Source organism: Prinia subflava, chromosome 3, assembly GCF_021018805.1.
Source record: "Prinia subflava isolate CZ2003 ecotype Zambia chromosome 3, Cam_Psub_1.2, whole genome shotgun sequence".
Taxonomy (NCBI): domain Eukaryota; kingdom Metazoa; phylum Chordata; class Aves; order Passeriformes; family Cisticolidae; genus Prinia; species Prinia subflava.
Genome location: NC_086249.1, coordinates 19,591,212 through 19,603,606, shown reverse-complemented (window position 1 = coordinate 19,603,606; position 12,395 = coordinate 19,591,212). Strand labels below are relative to the sequence as shown.

Genomic DNA, 12,395 nt, shown 5'->3' with positions numbered 1-12,395 from the left:
CTAAAGATGACTGCAGGGAAGAGAAGATAAGGGTGAGGAAAAGTGGGGAGAGGAGATGGATGGACATAGCTCAGGTAGAAGCCAGACAGGGGAGACCCCGGTCTTTGTTGGTGGGCCCGCAGAGCAAACTGTGAGGGCAAATTCAGACTGGTGTGAGAAATTGCAGTGCTCAGGCAGCTGCAAAACAGGAGTGTCCTAGAAAAGGGAGTAGGAATTCCTGAGGAAATAAAAGGTGGGGGAGAAGAAAGGGAGCTGCAAAAAGGTAGGCTACTTGGGGAGTCAGAATGTCCAGGGTATGAACAGCCTGAATGGGAATCATGGGCAGGAGCAGAGAAATAAAAACAAGTGATCAGGAAGAGAAGGAGGCAATAGGAAATTGTGGTGGAGGAGGTTGACAGAGTGCTGTGTAGGAAAAAGAGATAGGACAGGTGAGGAAAGAAGATAGTGTGAGTGAACATGGGGGTGCCCATAAAAGGCAGAAAGAGGAGGGGGAGCAGGGATCACAAACAGCAGCAACTTCCTGGCAGGGATCCAGGAACAGAACACACAATACCACAGCTGAGGTTATTCATCCACAGTCTCTGCTTATGTTTCATATACCCTTTATTTATTAGATTTTTTTCTTCTTTTTTTTTCTTAATATGAATGCTACCTTCCTTACCTTCATGATCAGAAATGTATTTACATAATAGATTATTTCTTGTTTTTCTAAATACCATCTAGAAGTTTTTGTGTTATTTTAGTGTTTACTGCATACTTATGTATGATTGGAGCTAGGTAAAATTATTTCCTAGGCTGGCTTCTTAATTCCAATTCCACTACATAAAAGTGTGAACAACCTCATTAGTTTTATTGGTATAATTTGTCATAATGTTTTTAATAAGTTCATTGGGAAATTTCTAGTATTAGACTGTTGTATTTAATACAGTATTTTTTAAAAGGCATAATAATTAGCTTTACCCTTTAATAAAATATACAGCAGCAAGTTTGCATTAATGAAATCAAATATTTCAAGCTTGAAAGTTGGTCTAGAGAAAAGTGCCTAAAGGAAGCATTTCAGTTGTCTTGAATTAAAATCTGAGAGGGGTGGTGGGGGAGGGGAATGTCCTGCCCTGCCCTGTCCTTTTAAAACCACAGGATAGGATAAACAGCATGAAAAACCTCGGATTGGATATCTGGGCACCAAAAAGCATTTGAGAGGACACTGCACTTCTGAAATGGGAGGTGGGAGAGAAGGTGGCTGCATGTGATACTTTCAAAAGGTTGTTCAGCTGAACATTCAGCAAAAGGCTCTTGAGCATGAATTAGTTAAATTTGTGAAGGCATTAACTCTCATTGTAGAAGAAACCACATATCTAGGCAGTATCAGGAACTGAATGAGATTATAGGGAAATGTGGATCCTGTTACTGTGTATTAGTGACTCCAGTGTTCGTGGATATTTCAGATGTGCTCGCCAGGAAACACAATCCAATAAAAGGCAATGTACTGTGCAGTGGTACAAGGAGAGCTGATTGCAAGACAGATTGACTCGGGGCTTAGTTCTGCAATGGGTATAAAAGTAAGAGCCAAGGAACATTGAAATTTGAAGGGCAGTTTGGCCTCAAACTTGCTAAGTGGTCCCTTACACAATATAAAGGGGCCACAACGTTTTGCCTTGTCTTGATCTCACATCTTGACCTTCTCAGTTTTCTCCCTCATGCGCTGACAAGTCTTCTGCTTTCTGCTGCATTTGGGAACCCCTGCCTTCCACACAGCTCCCTTGCAATGCTCCTCCCCACCCAGGAACTTTACAACTTTTCTGTACACTTTGCTGTCCCTTTGTCCTTTATGGGTTTCCACATCAAGTTTGCACCTAGGGGCAGTAGCAGTGCTTTAACTGGGAGGTGTCAGATCACCAGTTCTACTGTCTGGGCCTGGCTGTTGACTGATGTTTAGGGTAGATGCAGGCTATATTTTTTTTTGCAGGCGAGTTCCCCTTCCATTTGAAAATACAGTTTTTATTGAGTATGAAAGATTGATAATAGCAGAAACAAATCTGGAAAACCTGACAAAAGCAATCATAATGTTATTAAAAACAAAGAAAGTGTTCTTTGTGTCTAATTTCTACTCTGTTTAAAAATATTTGCTCCTAAGTCCTATGTGCCAGTCATTTGTGGTACAGCATCACCACATCTGCAGTCTTATAGTCCAGACAAACTAATCCAGACTGGGAGAAAAGCTCTGGCCATGTTTTGCAGTTGGGATAGTGCCACCTTATGACCTGTGCAACTTTGTGAAGGGCTCTTGGCAAATTTTCTGTGCTTCTGATCTTGCCTTCTGCTGCAGCTGCTTCCCAACAGCATTTACATCATTTGACGGCCTAAATCCGGTGCTATCTTTGAGCCTTGATGCTGTGCATCTGATCTCACCTGTCAAAGGATAAGTAGCAAGATCTACAGTATGGAAGCATGAAGAGAAAGTAGACTTTGTCAGACAGAAGCTTTTAAAATAGATTTCAGTAGTGTGTGAGATGAATGGGAAGAGGGAGAGCAGTAGGTGGAGCAAACATGACATGAGAACTTTAACACAGAGCCAGCTTCAAATGTGCCTGACACGGCCCTCTGAGTACCCCTGTTGCTGTCCTGCACTGCAGGAAGCCAGCCACACTGCCTCCTATTTTGTCCCTTCTCCAGGTCACCAGTGCAAGCATGTCACCTTCACATTCTTCCTGTCCTCACCTCATCTGGCTTCCATCTGCCTGAGGTCAGTGAGATGAACCAGAGCAGCCTTCAAGCAGTTTTAGCTTTTAGGAGGCACACAGGCAGCCAGACTGGGAAGTGCTAAGAGTGCTTTGCTGCTAAGGTTCCACAGTGCTAAGCTGCTTTGTCCTGTCTCTTTTTTAGGATTGTGACAATCATGCTGTAACTCTAGACTCGGGCCTTTGGTTTTAGTAGCACAATTTAAAATGCTTTGTCAATAACAGGCAATCTGAAAACTGCCTGAAAACTGGCTTACAATCTAGAGCTCTCCAGAATTTTGCAGAACACACTGCACACTGAAGAATAATGTTGATATTTTCTAGCTCTTTCACGCAAGAGGGTGGGGCTCAACTTTCTCCTGTCTGCAGGCATGAGAGTACTACCTCAGGGTGATGGGAATAGAGAAAAACCCAAGAATCGGAGAGTAGGTCTCTGGGTGACAAAATGAAATCCTACTTGGGAAAGCATAAAACCCAATACATATGGGGAAAATTATCTAAAACACATTACTCACCAAGGGAGCCATGGAAATATGAAGACTAAGAAAAAGACCTACGTTTCAGAGCAGTCCGTAAATTAGACATGAGCTTCCAATGTGTCAGCAACAGAGTTTGGGATGCATACACAAAGGCACCACATGAGAGAAAATGATAGTAAACCCCCTCACTGCATGGCTGGTGTGCCCACACCTGAAAGTTTCAGGGCCTTTGAAGTCAGTGGAGTTGTGCCAATGAACACCAGCTGAGTGTCTGCCTGTTGGGTTTGGTTATAGCGGCAACATTAGAGATGATTACTGACAAATTGGGTGAATCCAGTCAAAAGGAGCAAAAGTTATGACTCAGATGGCAAGACCTAACCTGTAAATGTACATATACATATGATATATATATATATATGAGATACATACATGAGATATAGAGATATATATGTGTATAAATGGTTAAGTAAATTCTATATGATAAATGTTCAAATGTTAGGGAAGTGTCACTTATTCAAATTCCAAACAGCTGGCTGGTTTGGCTGCAGCTATGATGCACTCTAGGATACATTCCCTAAGGATGTTTGTGGAATGGTTGGTCTTTGCGTAGATTTGCATAAGAACAAAGGTCTGTGAACAAACATGGGTATGGGAGCAATGTTGGGGCAGTGCCCTTGGCATGCCTTTTGTCACTGCAGTGTCCCTGGGGCTCTAGGCTTTGTGCTTTTTTCAAGCCTAGCAGTGAAAGAAGCCCTTTGCAGAGGTGCCCAGCACATGGGTTGTGCCAACAAGAAATGTGTGGAGGGAGCAAGCTTTGAGCAGTGGGGTGTTCTTTTTTTGCAGTGAAATGGACCAAACCTTGCCAAAATGATACCCATTGAAATCCCAAAATCGGGGAATGAAGTGAAACAAAGAGACTGGAGAAGAAATTGTAAAATGAAATGCTAAAAATAATAAAAAATAAAAAAAAATCCAAGGTGAAAACAATAAAAAGGAATGGGATGACATGAAGTGCAGGGAAATGGGCCAAACTGCTGAATTGATCCTCGTTGAAATCACAAGCTTTCATTTTCTTTCACAAAATAAAGAACTTCATTTTGTGAAAGGAAATGAAATCTCAAAGTCAGAGAAAAAGTGACAAACAAACTGACTGGGATGGACTTACAATGAGAGGAAAATTGATGGAGAGAAATACAAAAAATTCTGAAAAGAAGTGATTGTAATCAAATGTAAGGAGATGACATGAGATGCTCCCATTTGGATGCCCTCTGTAATGAGCAATGTCCATGGAGCTCTAGGCTTTGTGCTTTTCTCAGGCCTAAGCCTGAGCTTAAGCCTAACCCTAAGCAGAGCACTAAAAGCAGCCTTGGTAAGGGTGAGGTGCCAAGCACATGAGGGATGTCAAATAGAAAGGTGTGGAAGGAGCAATGATGGGGGAGTGCCATGTTCCCCTTTGTGTGCCTTTTCTAGTTGCAGCATCCCTGGAACTCTTGGTGTTTTAGTTTTCTAAAACCTAATTCTAAACTTTACCCTAACCCTGGGTGGAGCAGTGAAACCAGGCTTTTGGTGAGGGTGAGGTGCCAAGCACATGGGTGAGGCCAAATAGAAAGTTATGGAAGGAGGGAGACAGGTTGGGGCAGTGCTGTGCTCCCCTTGGCATATCTTTTGTAGTTGCAGTGTCCCTGGAGCTCTAGGGTTTTTGCATTTCTCTAGCTTCACCCTATGAGCTTGTTTTCTCTCCATATCTATCATAGCTATATCGAAGTTTAGCTTAAATGTATACATCTCAGTAGAGCTGTCTAGATCTTTGTTGCTTAGTGTATGACAGGTGAAGTTGTCATGAAGTTCCAAACATTTTCCATTTCATTTTAGAGATAAACTGGCCTTTACAGCTAGTCAAGACCATTTAATGCCATGTCCCTTGAAATGAAATCCTGAAGATGAAAGTTCCCTGTCATTCTGTATAAGACTATCCAGGACCTGATTCAGAGCTCTGGAATTCAGAGAAAATCTTTCCATTGACTTCAAAGTCTTTTCAATCATTCCTACATAATAGCACAAATGTCACTTCTTTCTTTCTTTCCAACTGGGCTGTCTGAAACTGCGCAGTGTATGATTGAATCCCTATGTCCCTTGCATGTCTTGCATGCCAGCTCCCTTTAACACCTTCTGTGAAGCCCATGATATTAAATGACACACTCATTCGCTGTAGGCATCTTCTTTCCAATCTGGACCCCAGCTGCTTGAGGTCTAACAGATTGTTCTCAGAGGACAATGTGAAAGCAACGTTTGATGTATCTACTCAGTTTAGCTAAACACCTCTGAACAGATGACTATCAAAGTTGGAGAGTTAATCTAGTTTTAGGCACAGAAGCCTCAGCAGCAGACAAGTGATTACAAACTTACCTATCCATTAAGCTTGATAAAGGTGGATATTCTCCTTGTTTCTAGTGATTATAATACAGAAGAGTCATAATGCTGAAATGCCTACAGAGAATTTAACCACTTAACTGTCAGAGACCTGGATGATCCACATCACATACACAGATGAATGTGAATACAGATCTGCAGGGAGGCTTTTGCTCACAGAAAATCACAAAACTTATGAAGTCTGCACTCTCAAAAACCCATGCTAAAGACAGAAAAGTTTCCTATGGTAAAAACTCTTTGAGTTTCTGTCATGTTTTGTTGTCACCAGATGATGCCAGAGGTCAATATAGGGTTATTCATCTTTGTATGTGAGATGAGAAATAAAAGTCGTGGAGCTGCTGCTCTGATGTCCCTGAAGCTCTTCAGTCTCTCTACCACCTGACTGATGCCAACATCCTCCAGATAGTTTTTAGCTACTATTTAGATCCTACTCTTAGCTCTGGAAACACAAAGTCTGCTAGTTTCATAAACATTTGATATCCTTATAACAAAAACTTGAAGGAAGTGGAATTATCTATCACAAATAAATTATGTCAGTGTTTTTTCAGGGGATTCAGTCCCATCCCTGAAGCTGGTCTAGCCTGTGGATAGTTCTCCTAAATTCACAGGCATTGTTTCTCTTAACGGTGTACAATTCACCTGTGCTGTCTGCCTCCTCACTTGGACATTTTTATTGCATGTGACAGTGCAAAAAGACACCACTAATATTGTTGTCTAATGAATGCAAAGAGCTGAAATGGAAAAAACACGTAGAAGAGGAGGCAAGACTATTTGCCCTTGCCATGCCAGCTGACTGGGGATTGGAAAAAGAACAAAGTTGAGCAAAGCAAATGAGAGGTCAGTGTATTCCCCATCATAGGGGCAAAATAACAGCATGCCTTACTAATAAAACCTGCAAAGAAACAAATCCTTCATATGTAGAAACACACTCCAAATACCACAAGTACTGATGGAGAGGAAATGAGATGATGGACAGGTGGAATGGGGGAGAGCACCTCTGGCAAATCAAACAATAACTCTCTGTATCACCCAGACACGGATTTCAGACTCCAGCTTGCAGTTTGGACACTCTCAGAAGCTTCTCTGACCATGCCAGACAGGCCTGCTCTTGTGCTTCCATTTAAGTCCCAGACACGTGTAGGCAGGTGGAGTATTTATTCTCTCTCAGCTTCACACTCTCTTTCTTGAATTAACTCACATCTCCTAGAGAAGTGCTTGATCCCTACTGTGCCATAATTTTCACTGTCTTTGTTAAACTGAGTGCCTAGTCTTCCAATGTGAAATCCTCTCTCAAAGGTAATAGGAATTATGAAATAATTATGGACTATGACTTGTGGTGAGCCAGGAACACCTTCCACGACTGAGGGCTTGGAGGTGGACATCAGGCAAAGTCATGTATAATCTTTTGCAGACCAGAGCAGAGGAGAAGAGAACAGACAGCAGTGGAATGCACTTAAGAGAAATAGATACACACATGAAAGAAAAAGGCCTTGATATTTAAAATATTTATTGTCTTAAAAGGCATGAAAACTGATACTAGCCATTAACTAATAGACATTCTGCCTTTGTGATGCAGCTTACATCCCTAACTAAAACCACATCTCTCTTCTGACTTTGTCTGAAGCCAGGTGCACAGATGATTAAATTTTGGTCCAGCTGTAAGGAGAGTGTCTCCATCCTGTCCTCTCCTCTAGGCACACACCATCTGTATGATACTTATTCATCTCCTTTTGCTGGGCTGACATACTGAGCCCATATTCTTCCAGCATCAGTTGTCCTCGTACTGTCAAGCTGTGCAAATGGAAGGGATCTAAGCCTAAGGAGGTAACACGCTCTGGGAGCAGGCCTCTGCTGTATGAAAGCAGAATTAACTGCTCTGCTTTAACCTTGATGTTGTTCATATGTGTTTTCACAAAGGGGTTTGGGGCTCTCACTATCCACTGTTGCCAGCATGACTTATACATCTGTATTCAGTGTATTGAAATGCTGTGCTGCTGTGAACGTCCTCCGTGTAAATCAGGAAAGGGAAGAGGCTGGCTTTGTATCTCCAAGCATATGGATTCCTTGTAATGAGCAGAGGGTAGATTGCTTAAAGCATTTTTATTTTATTTTCTGAACATAATTTTTGAGCCTCTGTTCCTGTGTCATAGGCCTGCTTGTAGCAGGAAATGATAAACCCAGACCCTGCCTCATTGAGGAAAGGATAGGTGGAGAAAAGGACTTCAAATACATATATGTTTTTCATAAAAAGATAAGACAGCTACTTTAAGTGTGCTGAACATGCCAGAGAATAGAAACAGACTCCATTTTTATATATTTTTTTTACTTTTGTTTGGTTCTTGCTCTGGTCTAAACCATGGAGCCTAACCAGATCAAATATATGCAATATGTTTGACCCACATACAGATGTTATTCAGACCTGGATCCAATTCTATCACCCAGGTTTTCCACTCTAGCAGATGTTGAGCCACACAAGATGCATTCAAATTTCCATTTCCAGAAGTTCCTCCAAAGCATGTCACCACTGACTGACCTTACCCTCTATGCTCTCTTCATTTCCTCTAAAATGCAAAAAGGCATTTTCTGTCCCATTTTTCAGAAGTCATTAGGATCTGTTTTCTGTTGAGGATGGTGCCTTCTTGATGTGATTGTGCCCTGCACTTTCCAGGATCATTTCAGGGATGGTGGACTCGGGCTGCACAGGGCACAGCCATAAGGACTGAGGCCACGAATCATAAACTTTGAGAAGAGCAGGTAGAGAGCAGAGAAAACACCTGATGGATTCCACAGATAAAGAGGCTGATGGTGGAGATTCAACAGTGCTTGTTGAATATGTCTTGCCAGGAAACAACACCATCCTTTATCCCACATCACCTACAACTGGTGTCTCACCAAGGTACCAGAACAATGCTAAAGAACCCAGAAGGATGAGGAGAGATCTGTGCTCTCTCTGCTTTACCAGTGGATCATCCATCAGTACTGCATCAGTTTCCATCTTTCAGTCTGATTAGAATCTAGGGTGTGATAGCCCTAGGCCAGGCCAGACCGACATGCCAAAATTTCTAGAGATAAGGAGAAAAAATTTGAAGTGTTGACAAGAAGGCGACCACTTACCAATAGCATTCTTTCAGGTGTCCTACACCATTATTTGGATGCCATAAATAGCATATTCTGCAGGACATTTTCCCTCAATAAAAATAGAAGCCCCAAGTGAAAGAACATCCAGAGAAGTCAATTGCTAAAGGTGAGGTAGAGTATAGGAATTACGAGCTATTCTTTGCAGCCACTTCCTAGCCACAAAGTCCTTGCTTTCCTCAGCCACCTAAGAAAGCTTGTAAGAAAAACTGTAGTTCAAGTACAACTACAAACACACATAAAATATAATAGATAAATAAATACTTATGGAGTAATCCATTTGATTGGTAGGTTACCAGACAGATATAGGTGTAAAGGAAAAGTAGAACAGCAGATCATAGAAAGGCTTCTTCTAGAAGCACCAAGTCCCATATCAAGATAGCTGTTAGTGAACTCCTACAGTAAACAGGGCAAGAAATATTTTGCATAATGAACAATTCACATGTAAATGTAACCATCTGTTACATTTAAAACAAAATATTTAGTCTTTTTTTGTTTGTTTTGATCGGTAATGGTCAACAAATTTTTAAATTTGGTATAAGCTTGTTAATTGTTCACTCTGTCACATGTAAAGCACAGTCCAATCATGGGACATTGGAGGTAAAAATAGATCTTGGTCTTATTTAAAATTTACCTTAGGGTCATTCTTGGAGTCCAACCTTAATTCTGCTCCCAGAAAGGCTGAATATCCTCTTCTCTCTCGCCTGGAGCTGGGTGAAAAATGTGAAACCATTGCAAATTAATTATGCAAAATGAGATATAAAAACTTTATGGTGACATTATTGGTGAGCTGATTTACTATACTTGAGATTATAATGCTTTCACAGGGGAAAGAATTGGCATTGCTGGAGAAAAAGTAAGCAGGAGAGCAATGCAGTAGCCAACAAGTAAGCAACATTTCCCAGCAACATCCAAACTAACAGGGCAATGGCCAAACTTCAGGTTTCAAAAACAACACAGCTGGAAAATCCATTGAACATTTATAAAGCCCTTGGGAGAGAGGAAGAGAAACAAGATGAACATACAGGACTGTCAGTGAGTTCTCCTTGCAAGTAGATACGTTGTTCTGCTAGGTTAGAACCTGTTTACTCTGTAAGTTTTTTTACTTTCAAGAAATAATCCTTTTCATCAGGACAGACACTTGATTGGAGGGTAGGACTGCCCTTGCTTCTGGAAGGAGCAGAGCAGGGAGTGCTACAGGGAATCAAGGCACAGCAAAGAAGTTCTGGTGTCCTTCAGGCCAGCCTGAGGAACCTTTTCACAGGCACTGACACCTGCCCCTCACACAAACCTTGCCAAGGCTCTGGACCTCCATGAGAAGGCATTGAAAGGGGCTGCTTTTAAAGCTTCTACCATAGTCCCTTCTGGCTAATAGGATCCAGCAAAAATGACATGCATGAAATCTGTGTAAACAGTGAAATAATGCTACATTTGAAAAAGAATGATTCAACTTTGTTGTGAGTGTTCTATCTAAAAGAGATTTTTTTTTCAATAGGCTGAGAAGACTGATAAGAAATTGACTCCTAGAGCAGCCACATATATTATTTTCTACATATACTTATCTTTGTTACAGAAATTCAATACCAGAAAAAGCAAGCAGAATACAAAGCTTATTCCCTCCACTATACCTCAGTTAACACAGTACTGCATCTTCCCCTGCTGCAGTAAAATAAAAGATAAGACCAGCACTAAAGAGCTGGAAAAAGAGCTGGAAATTTAATTCACAGACAAATTAGCGGCATTGCATTTAATAGTCCCAGAGAGGAAATGAAGAGAAATTTATCCTGTTCCTGCTCTCCACAAATTCACCAGAGGGGATGATAACCCTTAATTAAAGAAGACTGATTGCCTTTTTTTTTTTTCCCCAAGCTTTCATTTGCCCTAAAATAAAATGATGAGAAAAAAAATGGTGCATATAAAGAATAAAAACCTCACGGAAAATGCTGCAGTCATTCAAATTTCTCATTGTAGTAGATATTAGGTTCCAAAGAGCTCTTTAATAATCTAGCAGGAGAGGAGCTCAAACTGCACAAATTCATGCCTGGTTTCAGTGGAGCATATCCATTCAAGAAAGCAAACAAAACTCAAGGAATTGTTTCTGTTCCTTCGGGTCTCATAATTTTGGATAGTTTGCAAATATATGGTTTTTTGGTGTGTTTGGTTTTTTTTGGTTTTTTAAATAAAGATTATTTAAATATAAAGAAAACAGGAAGATCTGGATGAAGAAGGAGATGGAGGGTAAAGCAAAAAGGAGCCTAGGACTAGAACTATATTGACGACATCCTGGCATGGTCAGAAAAAATTGAATAGGAAATACAGGCTGAACAGCAGAACTGATCCTAATGCAAACTTAACAGAGAAGTGTGTTTGTGCCTAGAGAGCTGTGAACTGTTAAACTATTTGTCAATATTTAAGGAATGAGATGTGAACTAAAATCTTTATTTGCAGCTTGTGGTTATAGAGAATGTTCATCTTTCCATTTATTTAAAAATGCAAAATAGAAGAGTTAGAAAGTCTAGCTAGAAAGACGGCATCTCAGTACCTTCTACTGCACTTAGATCAAGAAGGAGCTCTGAAGAGTCTGATGGCAAGGGCGCCTTTGATAATGAGTAGGTAAGGTAGAGGATGACTCCTGCATGATTTCTTTCTCCTGGCCTGAATTTAGCTATGGTGCTCCCTTAGACTGGTCACCCAAAAGGGCTAATGACACTGTACTGACAGTCTTTGACACATTTCCCACAGCATTCTGCTGCAAGAACTGTTACAGATCTCTATCAACCCAAACAGTTCTAGGATTCTGTGTAAGAAAGAGGTGTATGAAAACTGTTCTGTTTTGATCAAGGATACTTTCAGCTCCAGCACAGATCCTTGTGTAGCTTCCCCAAAGACATCCGTTCTGAAAAATATTTATCACTACTCTCTATTTCCTTTATTTCAATTAATTCTTTTTAATGAACTTCCTTCTTATACATTGGCTATTTAGTGTACATAGCAGGCTTTGGTGAGGGACATATTAAGGCAGATCCTGTCTACAGGGCCGTCTTCGACAATCTGCAGCTGATCCCTTCAGAGATATCCAAGGAAAGCTCTCAGAGAAGACTTCTCTTTACACAAAGATTTTGACTCACTTGAAGTATATTCTATTTCTTCCTATATGAAGGATGAATTCTCTACTGAATGTTAATAATTTGTCAACAGTAGAATTTGCACTCTGACACAAGCATGCCCTGGTCTTCTGGAGCTGTGCTGTTCACATTTCTAAGCTTAAAAAATGCTATGAAGCATAAGAACTGGATGTCCCCCAGGACCTGTTTTAAAGGTTGATTTCATGGATGTCACCTTTTTGTCTTCAGGTCCCAAAGAGGTTCCAAATGGAAGGCTGCACATGGTGAATGGCAATTCAGGGTTTCCATTCTTAAATTCTGCTAGGTATCATCTGACTCCAGCAGCTTGTAATAGTTCTCTTTGTTTATTTGAAACAAAATCTCATCCACAATTTCTTTGACTTCAGACGTATCTTCTGCATTTTCCCTCATATGAAAACGCTCCCCTTTTTCTTCCCATTGAAAAGCACTGCAGAATGGCTTAACTGTCTCTGATTTTTGCCTAATCT

The 12,395-nt window shown here is 40.8% G+C and overlaps 1 protein-coding gene across 1 annotated transcript in view; it reads left to right on the top strand.

Moving 5' to 3' along the window:
- Positions 1–242: 242 nt before the first annotated feature.
- The window catches only part of HAO2 (hydroxyacid oxidase 2), a 30,338-nt gene continuing 18,185 nt past the window's right edge, over positions 243–12,395 (top strand). Inside the window, exon 1 of the mRNA XM_063393483.1 lies at positions 243–262. The gene's annotated coding sequence lies outside the window, so the exon portion shown is untranslated. The remainder of the gene's footprint in view (positions 263–12,395) is intronic.